Here is a 13,168-nt window from a genome sequence, read left to right as displayed (position 1 = left end):
CAGCCAGTTTTTCAATTAAGAAAATATAGTTTCCATCCTGAAATATTTTTTTTGTTTGTTGGCACCTCCGAAAGACTCAAATTCGTTGTGTTATCATCAGTGACTCTTCTCTAAGAGCCACAATCTGAATTGGTCGTGCAACTCGGGCAGAAAATAGCATGATATGGGTGCTTTTTTCTTCGTATTTACATGTTTGGAGGAAATATATGGAGGAGAATGAGTTTTCCACAGAATTTGGGAATTTTTTGACTCAAGTGTAACTTTTGAAAAGGGCGTATCAATTTTAGTAAGAGAAATATTTTATAATTTATGTCTCAAAAACTATGAGTTCTGCCGATATAGTGTCTTAGAAAGAGTTACAGAGTATTGATATCCAAACGTGAAAAAATATACACTAAGAAAAAAAATTAGTACTTTTTTTTATTGGCAAAAAAATTTTAATTCGCAATATCTAAAATATATTTTTTTCTTTTATTTTTTTCATATAAAATAGAAGTCATGCAAAAAAAATAAAAAATGGGTACAAGATGGTAAAACTATTTTTGACGAACTTTGTGGATTTTTTATGAATTTTGAAAACATCGAATTTTTGTATATTAACAATCAATTAACAATTTATTGTCTTAATTTTTTTTTTAATTATGTATGTTGTTTTTAATTTTTTAAATTTTTTCATATAAAATAGAAGTCATGTAGAAAATTTAAAAAATGAGTACAAGATGGTAAAACTATTTTTGACGAACTTCGTGGAACATCGTTTTTTTATGAATTTTCGAAAGTTCGAATTGTTGTATGTTAACAATCATTTTCGACCATTTCGCATTTATTGTTTTTTTATAGTAAATAGGCTCTTTTAATATGTTCGTCGTGTTATGCCATGTTCATGAAATTTTATGAATTTGCACATGTCTTCAAATGTTAGCGTTAAATTAGAAATATTTTTTTAAATATCTTGAGGATGGCTGCATTTAAGAGCTTTTTTATTGTAAATCACATCAGCATTCATAATTTTGAAATAAAAATTATTGTTAACATACAAAAATTCGAAGTTTCGAAAATTCATAAAAATTCGATGTTCTACAAAGTTTGTCAAAGTTTGAAAATTGAAGTTTCTTTTTTGTAAATAAAAAAAGTACTATGACTCATAGTTTTTGAGATACAAATTATCAAAGATTTCTCTTACTAAAACCGATACGCCCTTTTCAAAAGTTATACCCAAAAAAATCCCAAATGCTTGTGGAAAGCTCATATTTCCTCCAACCCAAACGGAATACAAACCCTCTTTCAAATCAAAAACACTAGTTTTCAAAATCTGCATGTTTAGTTCGATTTCATTTGGAGTTGCACTATAGTAAAATATTTATTTTTAACTGTTCCGATCATTTTCAAGACCGAAAGTTTTTTATCCTATCTCATATGGCACACGATCGCATAGTGAGACCGTTGGGAACAATCATTTTTTTCCGTTCAATATAATAGCAATGAGAATACGACCTTTTTCATGACTACAATTTGGAGCATTGAAAGAGATAAATCTACAGATTTTCGAACAGTAAAAAAACTGAATTCAGAATTTATTGTTCTGCGTCAAACTTCCGTCCGGCATATACCTCTTTTTTTTTAATTCTTCAAACATCGTTAAATGTAAAGTGTTTTTCCCAAATGAGTTAAAACCGTTCATTTTTTTTTCACATATCCGCCATTTCACGAAAAAAGGATCTGCTAAACAAAATATTGGTTGGAGTTTGCTCAAACCGTCTATATTTATTTTTTCCGAAAAACTCTAGACTCCTATTTTATTCCACCCTTAGGGTGAGGCAGAGCTAAGGTGTTCTAAAAACTCGACTTTTTTTTACCAACACCATACTAAAAAAGTTGTACCAAGGCGTACACGATTCCAGCCCTTCTGGGTATCCTAAACAAAAAAAAATCTAACAGATTCTGAATCAGTAAAGATGACAAAATGGCGGCCGTTTGAAAAATTAAATTGTTCTTTTCACGTTTTTTATGACAATTTTTTTTTTTTTAAATAGTGAAATTTAAAAATAATGATTTTTTATTGGTTCATCCGATAGAGAGATGTATAAAGATTAATTCACATCAAAATCGGTTCAGTAGAACTTGAGATATCGTGTACGCCAGCTTGAAAAATTTCTTACGAGAAAAACGCGTTTGTAGTTTTGTGTCAAGGCCGTAGCTAGATTAAATATTGCATTACTCAAATCGATGTAACTCGGTAAATAATGGAATTTTCGAAAAGAGCTGTCTCGGGGATAATATCTCAAATGTCTAGAATTCAGAAATTTTCAAAAGTAATCGAGTTTTTTTTAAATTGCTAGACTAGAATACCCCTTTAACCCTATTACAAGGTCGTGGAAACTAGGCAACGAATCGATTCCAACTTCAGAGAACGTAATCCTTACATGAGGAAAAGCACATATTTCCTATTGATAAAAAATTAACTATTGAAACAGCTGAAAAAATTGGTGGCAATGCAGTTGCCCTTGCCCGTTAACCCCAAAAACACCGCTGCATTGTAAAATCACTTTTTTGCGCCTTTGGTTATGTAAAAATCAAAACAATATTTCTAGTGCAGCGAGAAAAACCATTTTTTATAAAGCCTTACAAAGGAAAAAATGGAAATTTAAATTTTTCATCAAACACACTATTTATTTTATGTTCTCACACAGTAGATCCTAAATAGATCCTAAATACAGTGAAAAATTTATCAGATTGTTGCATTTTCAACGAATTTCAACCGAATTTTCTGCCGACGCTCCAAAATCACGGTTTTGTTACAGAAGAATGTCTCCCAAAGTAACATTTTTAATTGCCAGATATCTTTAGAAGTTTTGTTATAAGTAAAATATAGAAATAATATTCCAAGTGCAGCGAAAAATTTTTTTTGTTGTTGGTGGCAATATAGTTGCCACGGCCTTACAAAGAGTTAAGTGTTGTTTCACACGTTCGTCGCCCAACGTTTTTGAATTTCTTGCAGGGCCCAATTTGCGAATAAATTATCAAATGAAGATCAAACTTAGTTTGTAGATAACCTTTACATGATCTAGCAATGTTTGTTTTCAATTGAAAACGAATTGATGACAATAACACATGCCAAAGTCATATTCTAGGGGTCTTGCAAAAAACGGCAGTACAAACCATCCGTACTATAAATTTAAAAAAAGTATAGTATAAACAGTATAATATTATGGTAATGATTTTATTATTTTTCTTCATATCCTATAGTTACATTTGGGTGCCTATTCTATCAATTTTTTTCTAAAAATCCTATTCAATTTGAACGAGGAGAGTGCACCCGTATGTGGGTGACGGGTCGTCGAGTGTTAATTAAAAAAAACCATGCGTCAACATGGACTCAATATATCGAGACCGCTATTATGGAGACGCATGGATTTTTCCACAGGAAACTTAATACCTAATATTTTGAAAAAAAAAAGAAAATATCAGGTTGGGTAAAAGTTATCCATTATTTTCAAGTCAACTGGCTTTAGTGATCAATATCTCACGTAATATCGATCATACAATTTCAAGTTTAGGCTCATTGTAAAGGTGACATTTCACATTAAAAAATTCCTTTGCTGTTTTTTGTTTGTTCCATTCAGTTGTGAGTTACACGGTGTTTTTTTTAATACACTGAATTAAGATCTCTACTGTCAACAAATAATCCGTTTGAAGCTAACGATTGAACAGAAAACGTCCAGAGTCGGCCAACAGAAGAGGGAACACAACCATCAGAACAACGCAAGGCCACGCGATTCCGAGTGATTGATTGGGATGTTTTAATATATAGTCCGGATCTGGTACAAAGCGATTACCACCTTTTTCTCGCATTGAAAAATTTACAGAGTGATAAGAAATAGGGATCAAGAGAAGATTGAAAAAAATCGATTGCTTGAGTTTTTCGTCAATAAGGACCAAGACCTCCATGATAGAGACATTATGAAGCCACCTTTAGAATGGCAACAAATTTTACAACAAAACGGTGCATATTTGACCCCAGTCGGACAATCCGAAGCATATTAAAAATGGTTTCGAATTTCACCCAAAAATAATGGATTACTTTTTCCCCAACCTAATATAACTGCTCCTGAAATTTTGATATTTCATGTAAAAAATACTGAACTTGATGGAAAGAAATATGAAAAAAATTATAGGAGGTTGTGTCCAAGATACGACCGCATTGTTGACGTAGAACTACGCTGTTATTTTATATTAGTCGCTCGTTTATACCCTCGGATATTGTTCTATAATGCTGTGAAATTTTAGAAACAACTGCATAGTTGAATAATCTCTGAAATGGTTTTTCCATTGTACAATCAGTTGACGATAATTGATTGATGATTCATCCTTTCCAATACATTAGCTGATCTTATGTCGCATGTCATCTCAATGCATTGAAAATTTACCTCGAACGCTATTCCGGTGGCCTTTTTTCGCAATTAACATAGACTCGGCTACAGTCGATTATATACATGTTGCAATAGCACCATTATTCCACATCTCATTAACATAGCAATTAACATAACAATTAACATAGACTCGGCTACAGTCGATTATATACATGTTGCAACAGCACCATTATTCCACATCTCATAACTACATCAATATATCTTTGGCACCGCATGGAAACAACAACAATGACAACACTTGCAATATCATGCTACATGTTGTTAAGTATTGCCTCAGTGGAATCGCACCTCTAGGCATCGTTCGTATAACGTAAACCAAGCGCCAAACAAGCGTTCGCCATAGCATGCATACAGAGCCATACATTGATGGCTTGAAACTACTAGGAATATGAACACTTCTCATCATTTTGCGCTATTCTCAAAAGAAACGCTTCTGTTAATATTACTGGCCTCGAAAAAAGTTGCATTACTTTCTCATACTCGAGATAAGCACAGCTGTCACCCTTAGTTGAGGAAGTTTTGCTACTGACAAGCAACACCTAATCAAATACAAAATTCCAGAACAACATTTACTTTTTACTTGGTGATTAAACACGCAAAATAAACCCTTTTTGTTAATATTAACAACCTCGAAAACAGTAGCATTGCTTCATTATGATCAAGATTAGCGCAAATGCAATCCTAGTTGAAGGCAGTTTTGCGACTGGCACGCGAACCCGAATAACTTATAACATTCCAATACGACATTCAAGATGCCTGGTATTCCCCAAAAAAATTTTTGGTGCACAACCTTAACGCTTGCTTCGCCATAACGTCAGTTTAATGCATTGATGCAATGACAAAGGCACCAACGAAGCCCTGCTTGGAAAAAGGCTTAATTATGCCACACAGCTTGTACTCTGCTGTAACACCCATCGATGCGAATTCGCTGATGAGTTTGTCAAGAGCGACCGCCTTCACCACCAGCGGGTGGAGCTTGATTTTGGTTGCTGCCTGGGTAACGGCATTTACATTTTCGACCGACGCGTCAAAGTCGCCTACTTCGCTGTTGTTTGATGCGTTGTCACACTCGCGAAGGCTCGGTTCAGTGCGAGCGCTTTCCACTGCACCAACATCGTGTGCATCATTAGATGATGCTTGCCTCGAAATTTTATTGCCCCTGGCAATGCGTTCGTTTTTAGCAGGGCTCGAGCCTGCCTTGCTCTTCGTCTTGTTCATCACACATTACGCGGAGCGTCTAATTTATGAAGCGGAAAGAAAAACACACGATACGAATAACGCGAAAAACGAACTGAAAAAACCACACGACGATATCCAAGTTGAATTACCTCTGGTGGGGTCCAATCTTAGATTGAAGCGCAGCGAAAGCAAAGTGATCTGGATTGCTCAACAGTCCGATGCAGCATAAAAGTTTGCCTCAGCGAGATCCACTGTTTATACTTTAGGCAAGTGTTCCCCTTCATTCTTCTCCTTTTCCTCTGTTCGCGGAGACTTTAAATCCTACGATTTCCCCTTCAATGCTAGTTATCGACAGCTCTGTTCGGGAAAGCACGCAAATGGACAGAACAAATGTATGAGAAAATGGAAACGCTTGAAGTTTTCATGAATTTTAACCATTTACAAACCAGGGGATTCGAATGTATATTAAACAAATCTTAGGGAATTTCTGATTCGTTTATTATGTAAATCGCCAAAATCCGTTCGCGGCAAAAATAGTTATTAACATTAACTTTATTTCATAAAAACGTGACCTGTTTTCTGATTTGGCAACCTTAATGAAAGACGTAGTTCTACGTCAAAAAGTTCCCCCTACTTGTATGTATTTGCAATGCTGATGTCCCTAGTGATCCCCGATAATCGTTCGATTAATCGATTACTCGAATACTTCCTACAGAAATCGATTATTAATCGAACGAATACTGCGCAACCAACAATCGAAGCGAACGAATAATTTACGTCGATTAATCGATTCAAACCCAGAGAAAAAAATGACGGCCGCTGCAGTTTCATCCTGAAATTCAATCATTATCTTTGACGATCCCTTAAACTCGTAAACGAAACTCAATGCCGTCTACGCGAATTGAGCTTCGTTTACAAGTTCAGGGGAGAGTAAACGATAATAATTGAATTTCAGGCGGAATGAACACTTTTTTGATTCCAGATGGCTTTTTAGCAAATGAGGATTATTAGTCTAACTAATTATTCCTCTCAGTATGACGATTGATCGATTAATCGAATATTTGGAGCGAATAATCGTATCGAATAACAAACTGCTAAAAAGTATTCGATTAGTTGATGAACGATTAATTTCAAAAATCGGGGATCACTAGATGTCCCCCAGGCAGCTTGGTTTTGATGTCTCTTTAAGGGAACCGCCGCATGTGTCGTAAATTTCGACCAATTAGAAGTGGATATTTCCGATAGGGGTTAAGATTTTTCAATTGTTCGATCGTAAGTTTCATGACATATATTATTTTATTCAATATAAAAAATTGTTATGGAGTGCCGGAATCGATTGACGCAAAAATTTCATCTATCCTTCATAAAATGAGTGCGCAATAAGCGTTTGAAATTGGACAATTTTCACGATGTGCTCGATTTTCGATTTTCAATTTGTACCCCAATATGTTCCCGAAAGACGTAATCCTACGTCAAAATACAGCGGAATGAAAGCAAAACAAAATTCAGAGCTTCTGGAATTATATGGCTATGCTGTCTTCCTATTCATTTTCAGATGCTTTGAATTTATTCGAGAGAACCAATTTTTGGATACTGCTTGCCCCATCGTGATTTTCACTTTCAATTTATTCCCGCATCCGATAGTCGTCGGACTAATTAATCATCATCATGAAAGGAAGCATCGGAAGCAAGTGGGCATCCAATTCGAGATAAGAAACGGATTGATCTGTCGGGCGGAAGATGCTTTACGACACCCGCTATTCGCTAATCATAAAATTGAATCAGCAAAAAACTTTAACGGACGTAATCAGCGGAGGGAAAGTATACTACGGCGTGATTATCCAAAAGTGATCCTTCCGCATAACTAACATTGACAACGTTGGCAAAGTTAGCTTGGATTATTCGGCAGTATTATATGTTTCTAGATAAATTGCTAATAATGATTATCATGTTCGGCGAGGAAAATAAACAAGACAAGCGAGCACATTGCTTCTAGTGCATACAAAATGCATTGTTGCGGATCACCGTGGGAATGTCGACAGTTTGCAGCGATGGGTGGTTTATCCACTTACGGTAGCCAGGAATTTACAAATCGCGGAGCCGTTCGTACCGAAAGGATTCACCACAGCATAGTATGTTTGATTATTCATCGCGAAATTCCTCCATCCGCGAGCGCTGCACAATATTTATTTTCAACTCGAGCGATGCTGATGCTTGGTGGCTGTCTGATTCCGATGTTTCCGCGAGCGCTCCGCTTGGCCCATGAGCGTTAAATTCGCTGCGATAATCCCGTATTTTATGATCGATCCTCGTGTGAATTCCATTTTTTGTATAATCTTTTGCGTGATGGGTATATTTGCATTACTTTTTTTTTGCTCCTCTATTTTCTGTTGCCAGTTTTCGCACCCACTGGAAACAATATGGTATGTTTGGTTAAATCATTTGAAATTATGCAATACCGCTCGGCCTGAACGATGACGGTAGATTGAATGAATGACTTAAAAATGATTGAACGTGAAGTTTCCAATCACTACGTATATGCTCTGAAAATAACATTTATTCCTACCAATGTGCTCGCCAACTGGCGTTACATACATCCAATTTCAGCTGGCGTTAAACACTAATATAACAATATGTTTACGGTCTTATTTTAATGTTGAGAATAAAGCATCAAATTCTAATAAGAAGAACAAGTCACGCTAGTCTACAAGTCAGAGTAAATCTTCCGGCACTTAAATAGCAAATGAATGAATATATGTTTCTAGTTATTTCGGACATCGTATTTGCGATACTGGAGGTTTGTGATGATAGCATCACCTGTTTCACCGCAGCAGTGAGCACACAAACTCGGCCACCTTTTATCTGCCCCTTTGAGTACGATCATTATAATTTCAATTACCCTTTCCCTGACCATCGGTGAGTTAAAAATATAGTTAAAAAAAACAAGACCAATGAACCACTGCACCCCATCCCCTGAACTGGTTCTGTCCCAATGTGACTCGCTCCGAAATGGATCGAAATTGACTGTTGCAGTTTTTGTTTGATTTCCCGGAATCGGTTTACGGTGTCATCCCCGCGGAAGCTCGGACCCTCTGATGTGGTGTGCTTCCGGAACCATCATTTGTTTTAACAGTGATAGCATTTTATTCGCTTCGCTTCGATTGCTCTTTGTTTCATTATTGTGTACAAAATGTGCACAAGCGTAAAATTTTAACGACTTTATGCAGTAACTTGTAGGCGATAGTGGGAATTTATTTTGCGTTCGTGCGAAATATGTCAAGTGGTGCGGAATGACGAGTCTGAAGTTGAACCCATTGTCGAAACAGAAACATAAATTCCACAAACAAACTGACAATTTCTGTTTGATCAAAGTTCTGCAGAAAATCCTACACTGAAAATGTGCTGAACACGTATTTAATCTGCTTCCACTCCCTGCCGGAGCGGTTCGTTTTGCACAGATAGGAAGAGGATTTTCCTCTTATTAACGATTCCCAAGGCACCCGGGACCCCTAATGAATGTCTTCTCTGATTCTCTCAATATTTTATTTTTATTTTATTTTATTTTTTCAGCACACGCCGCCCTTTGCTCGCCCTTGCCCACCATATCGGTGTTGAACCGAGTCGAACTTCTCAACGGATCTTGTCGTCTGCATCACTGAAAGCGCAGCGAACCGATAATAGCAAAGCTGGAACACAAAACGAGAAAGGAAAAAAAGCACAGACTCCGGGAAAGGACATCGCGCAAATCGTTCTCTCGTGTAAGTACTGTCCTCTTGTGCTCGCCCATCCGATAGGAAAACTAACGAACGAAAAAAGAAGTACTTTTTTTGCGTTCTTATTCGCTTCACTTTTCTTGCTACTTGCACCATTATTTATTTAGAGCCCCCATCTTTCCGCACCTCGAATCCCCGCAAGCCCACGCAAAACAGCACGGAACACAAACGAACCACTGTTTGTGTCTATCCGTTCGAGCTCTCCCGGGTTCGGATTCGCAGACGTATTTATATAAATTTGCATAATTGTGTCGTTCTTCTTGGCTTCCGAAGCGCGCAAGGAAGAGAAAGTGATGCACGAAGTCCATATTTTCTTCCATTAGCCTCGGTGGAGGGGGGAGATTGTGGCCGGTGGATTTGTAACTAAATTGAATCAAACTGAATTATCATAGATGATAGACCAGGGAGAGCCCTCGCGCGGCGAACACATGCGAGGTATGTCCTCCGTGCGAGACAGCTGGCGGAATGTTGGACAATTGTTTACCCGAGCCTTTCTTTTTCCACCTCCTCAAGTGCACTTCCCCTCCTCGCGCCACGACAAGTCAGAATCAGGCAGTCGAATCCAGTGCGCAAACAAAACTGTGACTATAAAATGTTGCATAAATAGAGACAAACATAAATTGTGTAGGATTTCATGAGAAGCGATTCCGATTGCTACTGCTGGAGCGCTTCTGCTGCTTCGGGGACGATTTGCATCATGCTGGATGTATGTACAGAAAAGAGAGAGAGACCCAATGCAAATCCCGCACGATGAATGGATGCATTTTTGAAAGTTGGCATCGCCCAGCGATCATGATAATTCTTTCATTTTTATATGCGTTGAAATTTATCGTCCAGAAAAGGACGCATCGTTGGCTAAGCTGGATGGGATGCCTCTGCTGCTCTTGTGCTCGATCGGACAGTGAATATAATAAATTAACCTATTTGCGACGTGGAAACCATCGATTGCAATCGTTCGATGAAATTGTTTTGACGATATGAAGCTGAGCTGATTTGATGTTTTAGATATGACATAATCGCAGAAAAATCTCAGTTGCTGGGAAGTCAAATGGGTCATGAAAGAGTCTATTCGTCACCGACGGACTAACTGAATACACGTAGAGTTGTCAACCGTTCAGTTTTTCCTGGATACTACCAATTGCTTTTCAGCATGCTAGCGAAACAGCCAAAGGCAAAAACACAATTTCCTTTGAATGTTAACTGTTTTATACACCTTTTTTTCGCCATTTTCTTACCAAAAATAATGAAAAAATACGGAGAATACAATTTCTCCCATTTATGAGAATCCTACTCCGCTCCACTCACACCGAAGACCTTTATACCGTTGATCGTCTTTCTCCATCTATATTCATCTATCTGCTATAACTACCAGGACTCGGAAAAGTCACATTCAACTTGGAATAATCAGGGGACTATTATATGATGAACTTACATATGATGGAAACTATCCATCATCAAAATTTTCATTATGATATGACCAATTTAAATTTTTTAATGAAAAACTTAAAAGTTGGAAAAAAATCCAAAAAATCATAATAAACATGGATGTTTCTGTCAACTGAAGCCCTCTAACCGCTCTACAATTCGATCTTTGACACCCAACTTCTATCTTTCTTAATTTTACTGCAATATCATTTTCAACAATTCCTGATGAAATTTAAACTAGAATATACCAAAATCACGATTTTTACTCCACTGCACAATGGTCCAGGAGGTGCATTTAAGTGGAAATGAGCATTTAGAGCTCGACAGTTATTCTTTAGACAAAAACTGTCTTAGACAAAGATGTTACATATAATAGAGCGCTCATTTTTATGTTATCAAAAATAGGGTGACCAAAATTGTCGATGAAATAAGAAATCTAACTTTCTTATCTTTATAGATAGAGGTAAACATAGTTCGACAATGTTGTAGTCCCAGTTATTTGAGACATTTTTGTAGAATTAAGTATCTTTCTATCTTTTGAAATAACTGATATAGCGCCTTTTTTCTATATTGCGTTAGGGTCACCATGAATAAAACGGTTTTTTTTGGTCTAACTTTTATATCTCAAATTCTACATACAAACTGTCTTCGAAATAGTTTTAGAGTTTACTAATACAAACATACAAACATTCGATGCAGAACTTCTCAATATCTTAATCCTACTCAAAGTTATTGATGTTTTGACCCAAAAATTCATGATATCAATTTTAATTTACTCAAACACGAAAAATAATATAGTTTTGAAAATCACACATCATGTAGGGCTCTTTCAAATGAAGCCAATAAACTTTGTTTATATTTGCCCCAGAAAGAATGACAAAAAATTGCAGAGAGCGTATTTTTTGAAAAGAAATAACAATAACTTTGATTGAAGTTGATATATTGTCAAGTTCTGCACCGAAAAATGTTTGTATTAATATGTTCTAAAAGTCTTTTTGAGATATAAAAGTTAGAGCAAAAAACAGTTTTTGACGTAGGATTACGTCTTTCGGGAACATATTGGGGTACAAATTGAAAATGGAAAATCGAGCACATCGTGAATATTGTCCAATTTCAAACGCTTATTGCTCAGTCATTTCATGATGGACTGATGAAATTTTTGCGTCAATCGGTTTCGGCACTCCATAACAGTTTTTTATGTTGAAGAAAATAATATATGTCATGAAAATAAATATCGAACAATTGAAAAATCTAAACCCCTATCCTAACGGAAATACCCATTTCTGATTGGTCGAAATTGACGACACATGCGGTGGGTCCCTAACAGAGACATTAAAACCAAGCTGCCTGGAGGAAATTGGCATTGTAAATACATAAAACTAGGGGGAGCTTTTGCTCCCACCGAAATGTGTTCCCTAACAGAGACATCAAAACCAAGCTGCCTGGGGGAAATCAGCTTTGCAAATACATGAAAGTAGGGGGGACTTTTGTTCCTACCAAAATGTGTTCCCTAACAGAGACATCAAAACCAAGCTGCCTGGGGGAAATCGGCAATGCAAATATATGTAAGACGGGGACATTTTTGTATTGCGTGAGTGATACGATTAAATCTAGCAAATATAATTTAAATTTGGAACTTTAATGTTGGTTGCTTCGTGAAATTTCATACCAATGACCGATCGTGTATTGTGAGAAATTTGGCATAAGTGTAAGTGTGTTGATAAAGCAACATGTTTTTTACTGATGAGAAAAATGTATCATTGTGTTCGGTATTAGTAATTCTCTTATATTACGAACGAGTTGATAAAATTCCATTCCGTATTCCGTTGGAGTAGTTTTTGTATTTCGTTCGATCTGTTTCCCTTCGAACATTAAATGGGCGAAACATTCGAAATAAGGAACGCAAAATTATAACTCGAACGAAATAACGGTTTCGAACGAAATGGAAATCCGCCGGAATACAGAAAAGAGCTGAATGTCTTTTATCTGATACGCACCATCCAACGATTGTTTACCATCCTTCATCACTCGGTAAACACTGAACACTGAACAAACAATACCCAACAATCAAACCAAACGGCCCTTTTCAGGGCCACCAAATCATTGTCAATAAGTTTAACGATTTGATTCTTCAAACATATCCAAAATCTACAGATAGCCTAACGAAAGCCTACTCGTCTCGGACACAACCTTCCTGCGACTTTTTGATCAAGGTAGTGTTCTCTTAAAGGGTTCTTTCTATCCCAAAAAATGCGAATCCAAAGAATTTAAATACGATTGCCATCTTCCATCACACGGTGTGGAGAGAAGTTGATGTTGTTTCCCGTTAAAATAATATGATTAGAACAAATGTCATCATTA

The 13,168-nt window shown here is 36.6% G+C and overlaps 1 protein-coding gene across 4 annotated transcripts in view; it reads left to right on the top strand.

Annotated features, from left to right (window-relative positions):
• The window catches only part of LOC129774891 (uncharacterized), a 531,717-nt gene that overhangs the window by 250,439 nt on the left and 268,110 nt on the right, over positions 1-13,168 (top strand). For all 4 annotated transcript variants that reach the window (XM_055778944.1, XM_055778941.1, XM_055778943.1 and 1 more), the window contains one exon: positions 9,180-9,367. The gene's annotated coding sequence lies outside the window, so the exon portion shown is untranslated. The remainder of the gene's footprint in view (positions 1-9,179; positions 9,368-13,168) is intronic.

This window comes from Toxorhynchites rutilus, chromosome 3 (genome assembly GCF_029784135.1).
Source record: "Toxorhynchites rutilus septentrionalis strain SRP chromosome 3, ASM2978413v1, whole genome shotgun sequence".
NCBI lineage: Eukaryota > Metazoa > Arthropoda > Insecta > Diptera > Culicidae > Toxorhynchites > Toxorhynchites rutilus.
This window is presented reverse-complemented; position numbering and strand designations above follow the sequence as displayed.